The 16,496-nt window shown below is 47.4% G+C and overlaps 1 protein-coding gene across 2 annotated transcripts in view; it reads right to left on the reverse strand.

Moving 5' to 3' along the window:
- Positions 1-16,496, reverse strand: part of slit3 (slit homolog 3 (Drosophila)) — a 202,339-nt gene that overhangs the window by 132,542 nt on the left and 53,301 nt on the right. The window lies entirely within an intron of this gene.

A 16,496-nucleotide genomic window follows, 5' to 3' on the forward strand; every position in this document is an offset into this window, starting at 1 on the left:
CTCCTTCAAGACTGTTGGAAAAGCATTCCAGGTGAAACTGGTTGAGAGAATGCCAAGAGTGTGCAAAGCTCTCATCAAGGGAAAGTGTGGCTACTTTGAAGAATCTCAAATATAAAATAGATTTTGATTTGTTTAACACTTTTGGTTGGTTACTACATGATTCCATATGTGTTATTTCATAGGTTTGATGACTTCACTATTATTCTACAATGTAGAAAATTGAAAAAATAAATAAAAACCCTTGAATGAGTAGGTGTATCCAATAGATCTATGTTGTTGTATAGGTGAAGTTATGGGTCAATTTGCATATATTAACTTTTATTCCTCTACGTATACATGTGAAACTGCATAAAAATCGTTTACATTTTTGTTTCAAATCATTTTGAAATGTTGATCCCAATGTCACACATTGGCTCCATTATTTATAGAAATACCCATAATCAAAACAGGCGTCTGCAATCAATATCCACCCAGCCTGGCAAGCCAACTCTATTAGGTCAATTCCAATACTGTAAAGTCAAATAATACGCCTTCCTTTTGATGTTGGGGTTTACAGGCTTGGCTTATAAACATCACCATGTGGATCCCATTGTCTGATATTGCTGTAAACATGACTCATTTTTTTCATATTTTTCGGAAAACAGTCTTTGATAACGCCGCATCATAAATGGAGACTCGGTGGCCATGTTTTTAATGGGCACTCGTAAAGCCGGGCGCGAAGTGAGCCAACCTCGATGCCCTCCTGGTTTTGGAGGCTTCCGTGATGCGGGTGAAGCCGAGGCCGACTCCTCCTTGTGCTGTCTGGGAAGGAACTCTTGGAGGAGCAGCTAAGGGTTCCTGACAGGGCCCCGACACCCTGTACTCAGATCAAAGGCCAAACTGGAGCCAGCTGTGAATTACTATAACCCTGCGCGCTGAGGCCTGACCTGGCCGTCCTGACAAGTGGGCCTGTCTCTGCCAGCCCTGGAGAAGAGTAGGGAGGAGGGAAGAGGAGGGAGAAGGGCCAGCCACTGGAAGAACACCCAGAACCTTTCACCTCTGAGGTCAGGGGTCAACAGCGCTTTGAGATGAGAGCGGTCAAAAGCAGTTTCCGTCTGCAGACTCCTTGCTCAGGCATGTCCTGCTGGCTAGCTCTCTCCTACCTGGCTCTCTCTCCCTGCAGTGCAGGGCAACACAGCCGCCAGCCTAACACATCTCAGGAATTCACCTTCAAAGGCCCAATGGGGAACGATGCGTCTGGTTCATCTCAACAAGGGGGCGGAAGCCAAGGAGGACAAGGCCAACAGCCAAAGTGTGTTGAGATGAGGACAGAGAGAGATCCTCCCTGGAGGGCCATGTAGAGAGTATTAGAAGTATCAGACCTCTGAGGTCCTCCATCCAGGTGGGTCATCTATACCTGGGTGGTCCTCCCTCTCCCCACTCACCTTTGTGAATTCCATTTCTGTTGCCTCAGGTGCTACGGCGGAGTTATTTCAGGAAGAAATGCCAGATATTAGCACCCAGCTCCCATTATTTCGTAAATTATTACCTCATAAAACCAGGTACCCTGTGAAAGCTTAAAGCGAACATTGGTTTTGGTGTAGGTTTTTAGGAGCCATATGTTTCTCATTCCTCGATACACATTCCTTCATGAGCTGCATTTCTGCATTTAGAAGAAAAAAAGTGCAGCAAATATTTAATCATACAGATGTAGTATCTTAATTGATTAGCCTGTTGCAGGATAACTACAAATGTAAAATGTGTAGAATATTTGAGGTTTAAAAAGGCTTCTGAAGTTTGTCATTTTCCATTACGAAAAACACGTGAACCCCTACAAAAATGTCCATTAATTATAATCCACATAATAAATCAAATTTCCTGTTGATAGGATTATTTTCCTGCTGTAGCAAACTGGCTCAAAATAAGATCCTACATCTGTAGACTTGGCATGTTTCGCAACGGACCTGGTCGGTGCAGCAGTGAGTCAATAATTAATGTCGGCATACCAGAGAAAACTTTACAAACTGCCCAGAGGAGTGACAAAATAAAAATGGAACCATATGCTTTGAATTTGCCATTTACACTACATATCCATTATTCAAACAGAGATGTCCCACAAGGCTTATTATAGAAAGAGTCTTGTGGTGGGACTTGAGGAGCTGCACCCGGCCAATCAGAGGAGCTGAGGAATGAGGGTCTGAGGATTCAGGAAGCGGCCTGTCTCTCAATGTGCTGTAACACCTAACAAATCAGCCCCCCCCCTGCGTCGGGTCAGCCCTCCTACCTCCTCCCTACGTGGTCTGTTTTGACCGGGGCTTCAGCGGTGGTAGTGCACTGCGGAGTGGCTTTGGGGGAGGTCAGGACCGGGGTCCACAGCGTTGGTGTGAACAAGCGGCAGCTGCTGAGATGTGACAGGAACAGGGAGCTCCTAGACAAGGTGTTTAGACTCAAAGGAGCCTGCTCCTACTCAAAATGTCTTCGCCTTGCGTCCTGCTTTCACCCCGCACACATAGGCTACGACGGGGACAGAGTCCATGAATGAATACTCACACTCCACCAAACCACCCCAGTGAACACACAAAAGGAAGGAAGGTCTTGAATTAAAATAAGCTTGGATACAAGTCATTCAAGAAATACATTTCATCTCGAGCCCATAAGAACTTTATAGAGACTGGTATGAGGTAGAGAGTATGTACATTTTGTTTTGTGGGAAATACCAAACCCGCTGATCCCAAAAGCCCCGAAAAAAGATGTGTTTACAAGAAAGGAAATAAACACCACATAATTGAGCAACTATGGTTTATGTATCAAAATAGGTCACAGCTTGAGTTCATTCAGGGCTCTATTTTTGTCTGGCGGTAAGGAGGCGCAAGTGTCAAATGCACATTAGATTGCAATTTTGTTTTGTAAAAACTGCCACACTGGCATTTTCCAGCCCTTACGCCACGTTCGGCGATTGACCTGACTAACATCAGCTGGCTGGGAAGGCTGGGAATATTTGAGGTGTGTTCTTAAAAACGTCCGCCAATAAGTCCATTTCAGTGAGCACAACTAGGGATATTTAAGACCAATTTGTAATGGCCTTGATATTGCCAGCTGAGGCGCACACAGTAGCCTTACGCACGTCACCAATGTTTTATTACAATATCGCGAGCAGCAAAACAGTCAACAGACATTCCCTTTTATATTTATATTGGACATTCTTTTTGTCCAGCTTCTGTGAAAGGTTTGGACTCATTATGTGCGATTCCCATTGCATAAAATGTGTCAGTGACTGTAGGAAGCCTGTTTAGGAACAATAAAGTTATTTTAAAATCATTTTGTCAAAAAATGCAGCTTCCTGTCACACCCTGATCTGTTTCACCTGTCTTTGTGATTGTCTCCACCCACCTCCAGGTGTCTCCTGTTTTCCCCATTAGTCCCCGGTGTATTTATCCCTGTGTCTCCTGTCTCTCTGTGCCAGATCGTCTTGTTTTGCCAAGTCAACCAGCGGTTCTCCTAGCTCCTATTTTTCCCAGTCTGTTCTTTCCTAGCCCTCCTGGTTTTGACCCTTGCCTGTCCTGACGCCGAACCCGCCTGCCTGACCACTCTGCCTGTTCTGACCTCGAGCCTGCCTATCGCCTGGTACTGACCTAGTTAATGAACTCTCGCCTGTCCCCGACCTGCCTTTTGCCTACCCCTTTTGGTGTAATAAATATCGGAGCTCAACCCTCTGCCTCCTGTGTGTCTGCATTTGGGTCTTGCCTTGTGCCCTTATACCTCCACCTTCCTCCGTTGGACCTAACTGTCAAATGGCGGTCATTATGATCGCTGTCCGTGGTGCTGAATCCGCTTGTAGGCTACATTTGTTATATATATTTGTTTGTTACCTTTCACGTGGCAAAGTCACAACTGGCCATATCAACGGCAATGGTAGGCTATAGCTATATGTACTGTATATATCTTTGGGAGCAGTAACGGTGAGTGAACATTCCCCCCTTTCTCTTTATATTGGATCTTTTTCCCAGCAAAAGTATAGATGTGTGTAAAACCCTCCATTGTCTACTTTGTTTTAGGCCTAATAGTATATTCCCACGGGGAGCAATTATGGTGCCTGTAACTGTATTTAGACATATCCTATTTAGAATAAGTTGTCTTGTTTTATTTTTAAGGCTCAGACATAATAAATCTAACAAATTTTACCTATATCAGTGCGAATGCTATGTTAACAATATTTTTCAATATTGAAGCCGTGAAATTACTGTCCAATAACATGTTCCACATATTTAATAAATATGGGATAGGCCTACATTTTGTTTCTGTAGGCTACTTAAAAAACTAGGTTATAATGGACAAAAACATTTGAATTGGATTCGATGACATCGCAATACACAAAAAACTGTAAATACACAACATGAAGCCACCACACCTTTAGGAACACGTTCTGTTTGGCCACCTCCAACATGTTTACTCATCAAAACCTAGCCCTTTCGCTCCACTGCCAGCCACCGCACCCACAATTCTGGGGGTGAAAATATAAGTATTTTGGACAAACCCCCAAACCTATAGTGCTACCACTTAGATTTACCATTGCGTTAGGTTTGTTCAAATAGAGCCCTTACTCTGCACAACTTTTGTGGCAGTCTGCAGTCATTTAGAATGTAGATACGTATCTCAAGAACGTGTTTTCTTCTTTAATTGAAGCTCTTCTTGTAAGATCGATACATCTAAATTAGATCAAATGGGACAGAATGGTTTTATGTTTATATTTTTTCTTTCTCTCGCTCTCTCTTCAGAAAAGACAATTGGCAATGTACTCCAGGACATTTGATTGAATCACACATGGGATGTGTCTGTGTCTCATTACCATCTCGGAAACGGTACTGGCAGAAAAACGGGGAATGACTTGGGATCTGTTAAAGCTAACCCGGCATGTGAAAGAACAGAGGAGCAAGTGGCACGACGAAAAGTAATTATAACAACAATAATAATCTGCTTAATACTTCAAGCAGCGAAAGGAGATTAATCAATTTCCATGCCTTATCCCCTTATTAAGAGATAAAAGATGCAGGAAGAATTAGCCGTGTAAAGGCTGGGCCCGGGCGATTACGCTGGATTTAATGAGAGAGCACAAAGAGAGGAAGAGAGTAAGGGACCAGGGTTGCACGCTTCCAAGAACAACTGATTAGGCTCATTAAAATTCTAATTAAGACGGGGGCCACAGCCACACAGGCGGCTTCCTTAACGGATGGACAGATGGACGTCCACTTGGCTTTGTGCTAATAAGGGAGATGGGGGGGGGGGCGCTCCGCTACCGGTCAGCAACCAGGGACACCCAGACAGAAAGATAAAGAGGGAGTGTGAGTGAGAGACAGGCTTAATTCCCCTTCCCTGTGAGGTATAAGCTGTGTGTGTAAGATCTACCGTGATCGTCCAGATCTGGAAAGGTCATTATATAAATCCACCTGTCATTAAAAGCATGTCTGCTTGTCAAAGAGAGGGGAGCTCACACGTCCCCCTAAGACTCATGGTTTCCTCTACAGAGGTTTCAGCTCGGGTAATGGTAATGAGGCCTGCAGTAACCTATAGTACAAACAAATGAGACCGATGTGCTAAGGAAATCACCTGGAGTAGTGAACCAAGGGAAAGAGGGAATAGGTACCCGAGGTGGAAAAGGAAGGGATAAAGGGATGAATACAGTATGCCTGTCGGAGGAAAAAACATGATATGGGAGGCTTCGGAGCAGAGGTGGTCTGAGCTGCCTGTCGGAAGTGAGTTTCTGCAGAACCCACGTATTCATCGACTCTCCTAATCTCTGAGGCTGGCAAGGTGGCCGAGGCAGGCGGAGAGAGGCAGGCGGAGAGAGGCAGCTGAGGCAGTGGAGTGGATGCTCCATCCATATGAGAGAGAGAGAGAGAGAGAGAGAGAGAGAGAGAGAGAGAGAGAGAGAGAGAGAGAAAGAGAGACAGACAGACAGACAGACAGACAGACAGACAGACAAGGCTACAACATAGCTCATCTGTCATACACTTACCAACATGAGCTGGAGTCGGTACAGAGTCCGAGAGTGAGCCAAGGTAAACATTGTTTTACTAAGAAAGAAAAACGAAAACTGACAAAACAGCTTTGGTAGCAAGCCGAAGCCAGGGAACTCTTCCGAAAAAGAAAATACATGAAAAGGCATAAGAGAATGGAAAGTGTTGGCGAGAACTGCATGCCTCAGGTGATTGACGTTTCCTCTCGGTCTTTAAACTCAACTGTAATCTGCCAAGGCTTTGTCTAGTCAGTTTGTATTAGCCTGGGTTAATGCTTTTGGCCTCTATGATCCATTTGTTGAAAAAAACTGAAGGTAGAAGTGTCTCTTCATTGATTCTGATGCAAAGTCATTAGTGATGAATGAAGTATTAAGGTTTAGTGATTAGGCCTTAAGCTGTTTTTCAAACTACACTATATACACAAAAGTATGTGGACACCCCTTCAAATGAGTGGATTCAGCTATTTCAGTCATACCGGTTGCTGACAGGTGTATAAAATCAAGCACACAGCCATGCAATCTCCATAGACAAACATTGGCAGTAGAATGGCCTTACTGAAGAGCTCAGTGACTTTCAACGTGGCACTGTCATAGGATGCCACCTTTCCAACAAGTCAGTTTGTCAAATTTCTGCCTAGCTAGAGCTGCCCTGGTCAACTGTAAGTGCTGTTATTGTGAAGTGGAAACGTCTAGGAGCAATTAAGATGAAGATTACCATGCGCCGGCTGGAGAGGTGTAAAGCTCGCCATTGGACTCTGGAGCAGTGGAAATGTGTTCTCTGCAGTGATGAATCATGCTTCAGGAGAACGCTTCCTACCAGAATGCATAGTGCCAACTGTAAAGTTTGGTGGAGAAGGAATAATGGTCTGGGGCTGTTTTTCATGGTTAGGACTAGGCCCCTTAGTTCTAGTGAAGGGTTATCTTAACGCTACAGCATACAGTACAATAACATTCTAGATTATTCTGTGCTTCCAACTTTGTGGCAACAGTTTGTGGAAGGCCCTTCCCTGTTTCAGCATGACAATGTTGTGCACAAAGTGCACAAAACGAGGTCCATACAGAAATGGTTTGTCAAGATCAGTGTTGAAGAACTTGACTGGCCTGCATAGAGCTCGAACCTCAACCCCATTGAACACCTTTGGGTTGAATTGGAATGCCAACTGTGAGCCAGGCCTAATCGCCCAACATCAGTGCTCGACCTCACTAATGCTTTTGTGGCTGAATGGAAGCAAGTCCCCGCAGCAATGTTCCAACATCTAGTGGAAAGCCTTCCCAGAAGAGCGGAGGCCGTTATTGCAGCAAAGGGGGGACCAACTCTAAATTGATGCCCATGATTTTGGAAGGAGATGTTCGATGAGCAGGTGTCCACATACTTTTTGTCACGTAGTGTACCTCCAAAATAACAATTCAGTTGACCGAAAGTAGCAGATGGATTTCATATCATTCAGAGCCAATAGCAATCAGCCAAACATAAATTAGACCAACAGCCTATAATTACTGGCAAAAGCATCCATCCCACATGACACCTAACACTAAACTGTGATTGGTGGGGATGCCAGAGGGCACCCGGTAACGACAGGTTGCCTAGTGACACTCAGCTATGTGGGTGTCGAAACCAACAGGGTCAGGGGGTCAGGGAGACCACTCCCGTGGACCAAAGGCAACCCGCCCCGGCAACCGGCTGCTATGTCTTCAAAGCCTAAAAAAGCTCCTCCTGTCCAATTACGGCCATGTATCAGTCAAGTGTCACTTTCAGCCCATTCTCATTAACTCTGGGCCCTGATTTACAATTGGCCTAATCCCAGTCTCACGGAGTCTCCGGTTCCACTCAATTAGCCCCCCTTTAGCCCGGTCTGTCGAGGGGGCCACTCTCCACCCCTCTTCCATCCTCTCCCCTTTCACACACCTCCTAACCACTCAACTCTGCTTCCTGGAAGTGGAGGAGACAAAGAGGTTGCTCCTTGACAAAACACTGGCCCTCTTACAATCTCTATAAAGCAGTTCAGACTAATGATCACATTTTACTTACTAATTAGCTTTTTGAACTTTTATTCCAGACCTGGAACCCTTTGACCTCTATTCTATATACAGGTGGTTATTGTAATAGTACGCTCTTTTCGATGGCTACAGTAATAACACACTATTCATCCTACAACTGTGTAGGATAATCCATTTTTTCTTCTTCCTCCACTGAGTGCACTTGTCCAGCTGTCTGATGTATTCAGTTCAGCTTCTGCTCCACTGACCTCAGGTCCAGCTCTCTGGCCCTCCCAGGTCTGGGATTGTTCCAGTGGGAAGGCCTTTCTTTCCACTGCTTCCCGGTGGTTATCTGATGGCGAAAGATTCAATCCACCCGGCCGCTAGGCACAGCAGAGAAGAAGACACATTCAATCTGCAGATGCAATCAGTGAGGAGGAAGTGCACACACGGAGGTGTTGATGGAAGAGGATGTGTGTACTCCCTGACACACACCAGTGTGTGCGTGTGCATGTGCATGTGCGTGTGCATGTGCGTGTGTGTGTGTGTGTGTGTGTGTGTGTGTGTGTGTGTGTGTGTGTGTGTGTGTGTGTGTGTGTGTGCGTGCGTGCGTGCGAACACGCTGACACCTCTCCCTACACACACAGCGAGATCAATCCCCTGGCTTCACTGTTCAGACACACAGGAAGAAGAGACGAGCTCGCTGTGCGCACAAGAGCTTGAAAGGAGCTCAACAAAGCCCCCAATTGAAACCCCCAAATGCAATAACTTCACAGAACGGCTCCACTGACAAGTTCAAAGGCAATTATTCTCTTGGCCAAACAAAGATTGCCATCAAACTAAGAGACCTCGTCAACTTCGGTGCCGCGTTGAATAAATCACTAATACTCTAATGGGAACGGTGCTGTTTGACCGAGAGCGAGGGAAAGAAGTAGTCCACTGCCAATTTCATCATCCATAACGCAGCATATATTCCTACATGGGCTGTATAATGTTCTTCCTCTATGTGAGCATCGGTGGGACTTCACTCTGTGAATTATTGCTGAGCAGAGAACCTCTCTGGCAGATGTGTTCAGCAAGCCAACTCTTATTAGGCTCTGTCTGGTGAATCAACAGGTTTAAGGCTTTTGATCAACTTTTCTGCAGGCGGAGCGATCGTATGATTGATCAATAAAAGAGGGGTCTCCAACCCAACTCGGATTCCAATCTAGAACTCAAGACCCCAATGCATACTAAACACTATAGGTAGCTAGACGCGGCCCACAAAGACAGAAGCCACCGATGCCTCGACTTCCCTCTCTCGCTCAGTGCTCGCCTAACTGAAACTGAGACTGAGGCAGGGGTAATCCAGAGCGAATTAAGGTTTAATCATATTGATTTTGAACTCTACCATGGATCACATTTCCATTAATCACATCTCCCTGTTTGGAGTCTGACTGTAATTAACAATCTATATGCACAGCCTCTCTCTCTCTCCCAGACGCACAGGCTACCATGGAAACTCGAGGGATCCATGGAAACACAAAGGATGGATGCCCAGAAGGAGGACGGAGAGAGAACTAACTAGAGTGTGGCGGTGACAGACAGAGAGGAAGGGAAGAGAAGATAGAGGAAGCAGAGATTGGATCGACGGACTTGCAACAGGAAATTGTGTTTATGATAATAGAGCATAAGGTTCTGTAAGAGAGTAGGAGGATCGTATAGCCTATAGCCTAGTGTGTGTGTGTGTGTGTGTGTGTGTGTGTGTGTGTGTGTGTGTGTGTGTGTGTGTGTGTGTGTGTGTGTGTGTGTGTGTGTGTGTGTGTGTGTGTGTGTGTGTGTGTGTGTGTCTTGTACTGGCATGTACTAAGTCACATGACACCAAGTGAAAGTGTAAACACGGAGCGTTGACTAACTACATGACTAAAAGACCTGACCTTCAACCCACCCTGGATATCCCCCCCACAGCATCACAAGAATCATGACTCCTTTTCCCAGAAAAGCCCCATAGACGCGCTGTCTATCTTGTGGCATGTTTTGTGTGAAAGATTTACGCCTTTGTCTTTTTTGGAGGGGCGGATGAGAAGGATGGGGGGCGTGTACACACATGTACTGACTGACTGTACAACCAGGAGAGAGCAAAACGAGTACGACCTGGTCCCCCCCCCCCCCAACCATATTGTTATAGGTTGAGTCCCAAACGGCACTCTCTTCCCTATTTAGGAGCTCTGGTCCCCATAGGGCTCTAGTCAAAAGTAGTGCACTATATAGGTTACAGGGTGCCATTTGGGATGTACCCATAGTCTAAAGGGTGGGAGAATGGGAAGGAGAATGGGGTGGCAGAGAGGAATGTGGGATTCTATAGCCATCGTCTGGGTGACTGAAAATACACTTGACACCTAAGTGCTACAGCCCACAGTGTGTGATGCTAGTGTATCCTGTGATAGATGTCCGGGTGCCGAGACGCATGAGCGGGTTCATCATCAGGATGAATAATACATTAAAACAAGCCAAACACATCCGATAGACCCTGACCATCACATCTCCGTCCGGGCTGTAGTGGGAATCCGCCAGTCAAGCTGTGATGATGACAGAGCCAGAGTAGACAGAGGCAGTGAAGGTTGAAAGAAGACCTACTGTTTTCCAACGGGTGTGAATTAGATTCAGGCCTACAGAATATATGTAGACGCTAATGTATACAGCTTTTGGAAACCAATACACACTTTTGACAAACAGGATCAACTAGATTACATGTTTACAGAAATCAAAAGAATATCTAACAGCTGCATCCAGCACCTTCACACATCTCTCTCTCGCTTTCTTTAGCATATAGACCTAGAGGGATATAGAGGGATTAAGCAGGAAATTCAGAATCCTCCAACCAGAAAGTTACTGGAATTGTGCAACCCTAGACCTAGAGGAGCTAAGCAACGCTCGGACTCTACAGGACGTGACTTCTTGCAAGTGTATTGGCGCTGTCACAGCCAGCCTGTGCTCTCTGTCTATTAGGCTTATAGACGTAATGAGGAATGACCTCTCCTATTGTCCTCGCGGTCCAGTCCCTTTACCCGCAGCTCTGTGTTGAGCAGAGCGCCGTAGCAACACCAGCTAACCCCTGTTTATTTTCTCACAGGAAAATAAACCGCCGGCCAAAATGTCTGTCCTCTCAATAGAGACACCCTCCAACATCACCACAACCATCGTCACAACGGGCCTCACAGTGACAGGACTGCTCCGCGACACCCTGTTTGTTCATGCACAAAGCTAATATTTAAGTGACTGGCTTGGAGAAATAACAATGTGATCAGCCTCGCGTTGCTCACAGATCTTCGATGTTTGGATTTGGAATGGGTGAGACATTTTTCGCTCCGGCATCCCATGTTTGATGCATTTTGTTGTTGTTTTAATTAGAGGGAGGCCAGCTTCGCCCAGAAAGACGACAGAGCCTCTACACACACACACACACGCACGCACACGTTCAGAAAGATGACAGAGCCTCTACACACACACACATACGCACGCACGCACACACACACGCGCGCGCGCACGCACGCACGCACAAACACACACACACACGCGCGCACACACACACACACAGCGGCGTCTCAGATGTTGCATTGCAGCTTTAGGGGGGGGGGGGGGGCTCATGTATTATTTACAGCGTCTCTGTAAGATCATGCATGCGTTTCACAAACACACGCCGGTTTTTATTCATTCCCTTAATGAACCTGGGCCTGTTTTCTCTACTTTTAACCACCTCTACCTATCTGTAGTGTCCTTCCCACTGCAACGGGGGATTTTTGGGAGAGAGCATTGCAGACATTACTCACGTTCCTTTGAATGTGTTCCAGTGTCACAGCAGGCCATCTCACTGCTCCGGGGTGCCTTTACCAAGACCGACTCTGCTCCGACTGCCTTTAACTGCCTTCGACCGCCTCTAGGTCCTCCAACGCTAGCTGCCTCAACACCGAGAGGGATGTAAGGGGGCCCATGCAGTTTAGCAAGTTTTCCCGTTTAAAGATATTCAACAACAACAACATCCTCAAAGACTCCTCTAAATACTTGCCGCACTTTCTTGCTTTTCACAGCTGGATATTTTCACACCACTATAGTGTCATTTTTGACCATATCTAATACTGCCTAGAAAGCAGACCTTTCCATCGCAGCGTGCAGTCCGATGTGATTTGCACGGGGGGGAACAGGAGAGAGAAATCCTAAGCCCAACACGTTCCTTTTGACCTTTGAGAATTAAAATCCTGCCGACTGTTGAGAGAGCGAGAGGATGGGGGTGAAACATTAAAACATGGCTGCCAATGGTCACTTGGTTTTAATTAAGGCTTCTCCCATTCCACAGTGAAGGACTCTTCGCCCCTCGGATCCCCCCGAATCATTCCACAGGAGGAGGACATGGGAATGAATTTATGAATGTTATTGGAATAAAAGAGTGCTCTTGGCAGTGAGATAGGCCAGCCACTAATTTTGACAGGAGTTATTAAAACGCAGTTTTAAAAGTGGGGAATGGGAGCGACCGCTCATCTTTTTGGCTTGTCTGCTTGCTGTTTTAGCCCCATACTGTTATCCTCTCCTCCACACTCCCCTGACATAACAGAGGATGAGTCCTGGAGGGTCCGGATACATCCAAGAATGATTATCTTATTAAATATGTGTCATAAATAATACAGTGACGTCCTGCAGAAGACCGTGAAGACAGTGAACACCCAAAGTAAATATCGCACGAAGGAATCTTTCCGTTTCGCCGACAGTGTTTCTTTAGCCTGCATATCTCATTTCTGTGCTCATGACAGCTCTTTGGGTCCGCTGTGTGTTTTCTTGCAGCTGGCGTCAGTTGGCAGCATCAGGTTGGGACAGACACTGGGATTGTGCCCCAGATGCCAGACAGTTCTCTCTTTGACAGCGGACACCTGTTTGCACTCGCAGGCAGGCAGCGTCCGTCCGTCGGGGAAGTGGGGTGTGGCAGCGGAAATCCCCCTCCCCTCCTTCTGTCTCCCCCGCCCTCCCCCTTTACCAATATTACTCTGGTCAGCCCGGGTTGGGAAGGAGCTGCAGCAGGGTGCATTCTTCCCCACTCTCCCCCCTTTCTCCCTGACAGAACTGCCCTTTGTCCCTTCCGCCGCCATCTCCCCCCATCCACAACCCCCCCGTCCTCCCCCACCCCGATCCCCGCCCCAGGCCGTGTGGAATGTGGTGGCTGATGGGTATCTCTCAGCGTGGGGCCACATTCCGGGGCGGTGCATAAGGAGCACACCTGCAGGGCACCTGGGGTCACAGAGGGGGTCAGAGGGCCACACAACGACACGGGCTGCTGGGCAGGGCACCATACCTGGATAGAGCACCATGGGGCCTGCAGCAAACCTCAACACAACCTCTCCATCCCCCACTCCAATACTTCCGTCACCCCCATCACACCTCCTTCCTCTTCCTCTGCCCCATACCTCCGCTCTCCTTTCTTACCAAACCCATATCTTCTCCTTTCCCCTTTCCTCTCTTCCTTCCCCACTGCATTTTCCAGAGCCTCATAAAGAGTTTTAGAACACTCAAGGCTCTAGCCTGCCCTTCTCTCTCCTCTCATCCACTCCACTCCACTCAATCTCTCTCTAACAATTCACTAGCCCCGAGGTCCCCGTGCTGTCCCCAGCTTGTCATTTGCAATCGTGTTTTTTTCCCCCCTCTCTGCACTTTCTACTCAGTCATGACTACTGAAGCACTTTTCCATCCTGTTCTACCTTCTCCTCATCCTTCTGTGCAGTAAATAACCTTGTGCTGATCGGATGTGCTGTCGCACTCCACTGCTACTGCAACTGACATGTCCGGCCTACTCTCCTCGGTGTCGTTCAACTCTCCAATGTATCCCTTCTGCCATTCTATGATGCGAAGACTCAGCAATAAAAGGCGGCTCTTCCTGTTGTTTCTCAACACAAAACCAATACTGATCACTTGGTGACTGATCGAAACGCCTCATAGACCTCTGTGGTAGAGGTTATTAGGTACACAGAAATTCTATTAATTGATCATGTCCATTCTAGAGTTCTAATATGGCATTCTATGGTTAGGTGAAGGTGAAGAGGCTGCAAGGAGTGATAGTTATTTTGCCCATTTGCTGTTATGACAACCGGGGGCAACGTGTCCATTGTTGGGCAATAACAAGTAGATCATACAGTACATCGGAAAGGACAGTCACTCTTGTCTGGCCTCTCGTCTCAGACAGACAGAAGATGGCACAATGTCTGACCTAATGACACACTCACACCAGCTTTCACTTGATGATGGCGCTAACCGATTTGGCAGAAACACTTGTGGGCAACAACAGTCTCCAGCCCTCCCTCGCGGACTGTCGGCCACTACTACTGAGGCTTTCTGGCACAATACACACACCTGGCAGCCCTCAGTGCAACACAATCACCATTTGTTAAGGCCCAGAGCCTTCCTGTGTTGTGACATGCCTAACTTAATGAGGCTCGCTGCTTCAGCAGACCAGCAAACAACACCAGGACAATCTCCTTTACCCCCCACCCCCCCACCACCACCACCCACCACCCATACAGCCCAAAGGAAAAATCATTTGCCGGGGAAGTTTGTACTCGGATTAGAACTCAGAGCCATTGAAAATCTTTGCCATTGGGAGTCTTTAGTGGAGGGAAATGGAGGGAAAATGGAACAATGTGTGATTTTGGAGAGGGTGAGCGGCAAGGTGAACAAATCTCCACATTCTAACAGACAGAAACCTCCCTCCTTGCTCATTAGAGCAGAGGCAACTCAAAGAGAGCTGGCAGCTTCTCTATAGAACCCATCTGAAAAACAAACAAGCAGGAAAAAGAAAATCAGGGCCCCAAGAATGGAGCCACTTACTTCCCACTCGTTCAATGTTGTTTTCTGTCTTTAGTAGTCGGAGAGAGGCGCCTCTATTCAGAGACCTGCTGCGGACACAGCTGCCGACACAGTGAGGGTCCAAAGCAGCCTGTCCTGCTTGTCTCCACGATTGTCCTCTGGCTGTGTAACTAGCGCCCAACAGTTAAAAGCGGATGAGAGGGAATTGCTTTTTGGACAAGGAGGGTCTATAGGGAGCTGGATTGTGGGATGTGGTATTTAAGGGTGAGAGAGGGGAGTGAAGTGAAATTAAAATGAAAAACGTATGCATATATACAATGACCTCTTCTCACATAATCAGGTTGATCATTTAAAATACTACTGGCCTCAACCGCACAGGACACCACGGAGGGTGAGGCCGGGCGACCCCAACACCAAGTACCTAACACTGGTTCAAGTTGGTCATTGGGACATTTTCAATAGAATAGGTCGCACAAGAACCCTCAAATTCCTATCTGGACCTCAAAGCTAGTTCCAGTTTTGTTATTCTTGGCTGGGACAGGTGGGTGCAATTCATTGTCAGGTAGAACAGGAAACCAGCAGTGCTCCAGATTGGGGTAAGATTTAAATACCCCTGCACTATACTATAGCTCAAATTTTGGTTGGGCTAGTTGGGTACCACATGCCACGCGACATCTTTCCCATGAAGATCCAGGCAGGTCTGGCGTCTGATCCCCACTCTGCTCCGGACGGCCCAGGCTGGGATGCCAAGCAACCAGATTTACGTGCCTGGGATGATAATAGGAGCTGGGTCGTTTTATGGAGGGGTTAGCCAAACATATGGACAGGGCCTGAGCTGGTGAATACACCCTGGGGCCAGCAGATATTAAAGTCGTGCCTGATTCCTCTCTCTCTCTGTCGACCCTTTGTCCTGTCTGTCTGATGGGTACCAGGTGGTACGGCGAGAGGGTGGGGCCTGGCCTCCAACAGCCCTCTCAGGCCCCTAGGAGCCGCTCGAAGGCAAAGGCAGTGGTGTGAGTCACTGGCACAGACTTCCCTTCCTCTATCTGATTATCTGACTGCGGAGAGACCTGTCGTCGTTACCATGGTAGCCAGCGGAGCTGCATACACGTCAGAAGACGTGGCATGGAGACATGGAGAGAGGGAAAGAGAGAGAGAGAGAGAGAGAGAGAGAGAGAGAGAGAGAGAGAGAGAGAGAGAGAGAGAGAGAGAGAGAGAGAGAGAGAGAGAGGCACAGAGCCCTTTTCTTCTTATTGGAGCTGACTGCAGCACAGCCAGAGTCACCTCTCCACCCAACCAGGCAGGACTTGGCAACACAGTACAAAGAGAGAGAGAGCTTTTTTATATTGATCTTTTTTTCCCCTTTCTCCGTTCCAAATTAGAGTAATTCTAGAGACATATGCTGTTCTTCAAGCACAAGCTCTTCTGGGTAATGCGTATGGACTGTGTGCAGGTCTCTCTGCACTGCTGCCTGCTCTGTACCCTAGAGGGGGCTGGGAGTTGCGTTCTCCGTGGGGTGAATAGGGCAGAGTGGTGCACTCGTCACTGTGGGACCCTGCGACAGACGTCTTCGTGGCGAGCGCCGCTGTCCCACGAGCCCCTATGGTGGTGGTGAGGGTGGAGGAGGAGGAACGCCCAATCTTATGGCCCTCCGGCCAGCTCCAGCAGAGGAAGAAGTGGGCGTATGTGTGTACTTAAGCTG

This window comes from Salvelinus fontinalis, chromosome 6 (genome assembly GCF_029448725.1).
Source record: "Salvelinus fontinalis isolate EN_2023a chromosome 6, ASM2944872v1, whole genome shotgun sequence".
NCBI lineage: Eukaryota > Metazoa > Chordata > Actinopteri > Salmoniformes > Salmonidae > Salvelinus > Salvelinus fontinalis.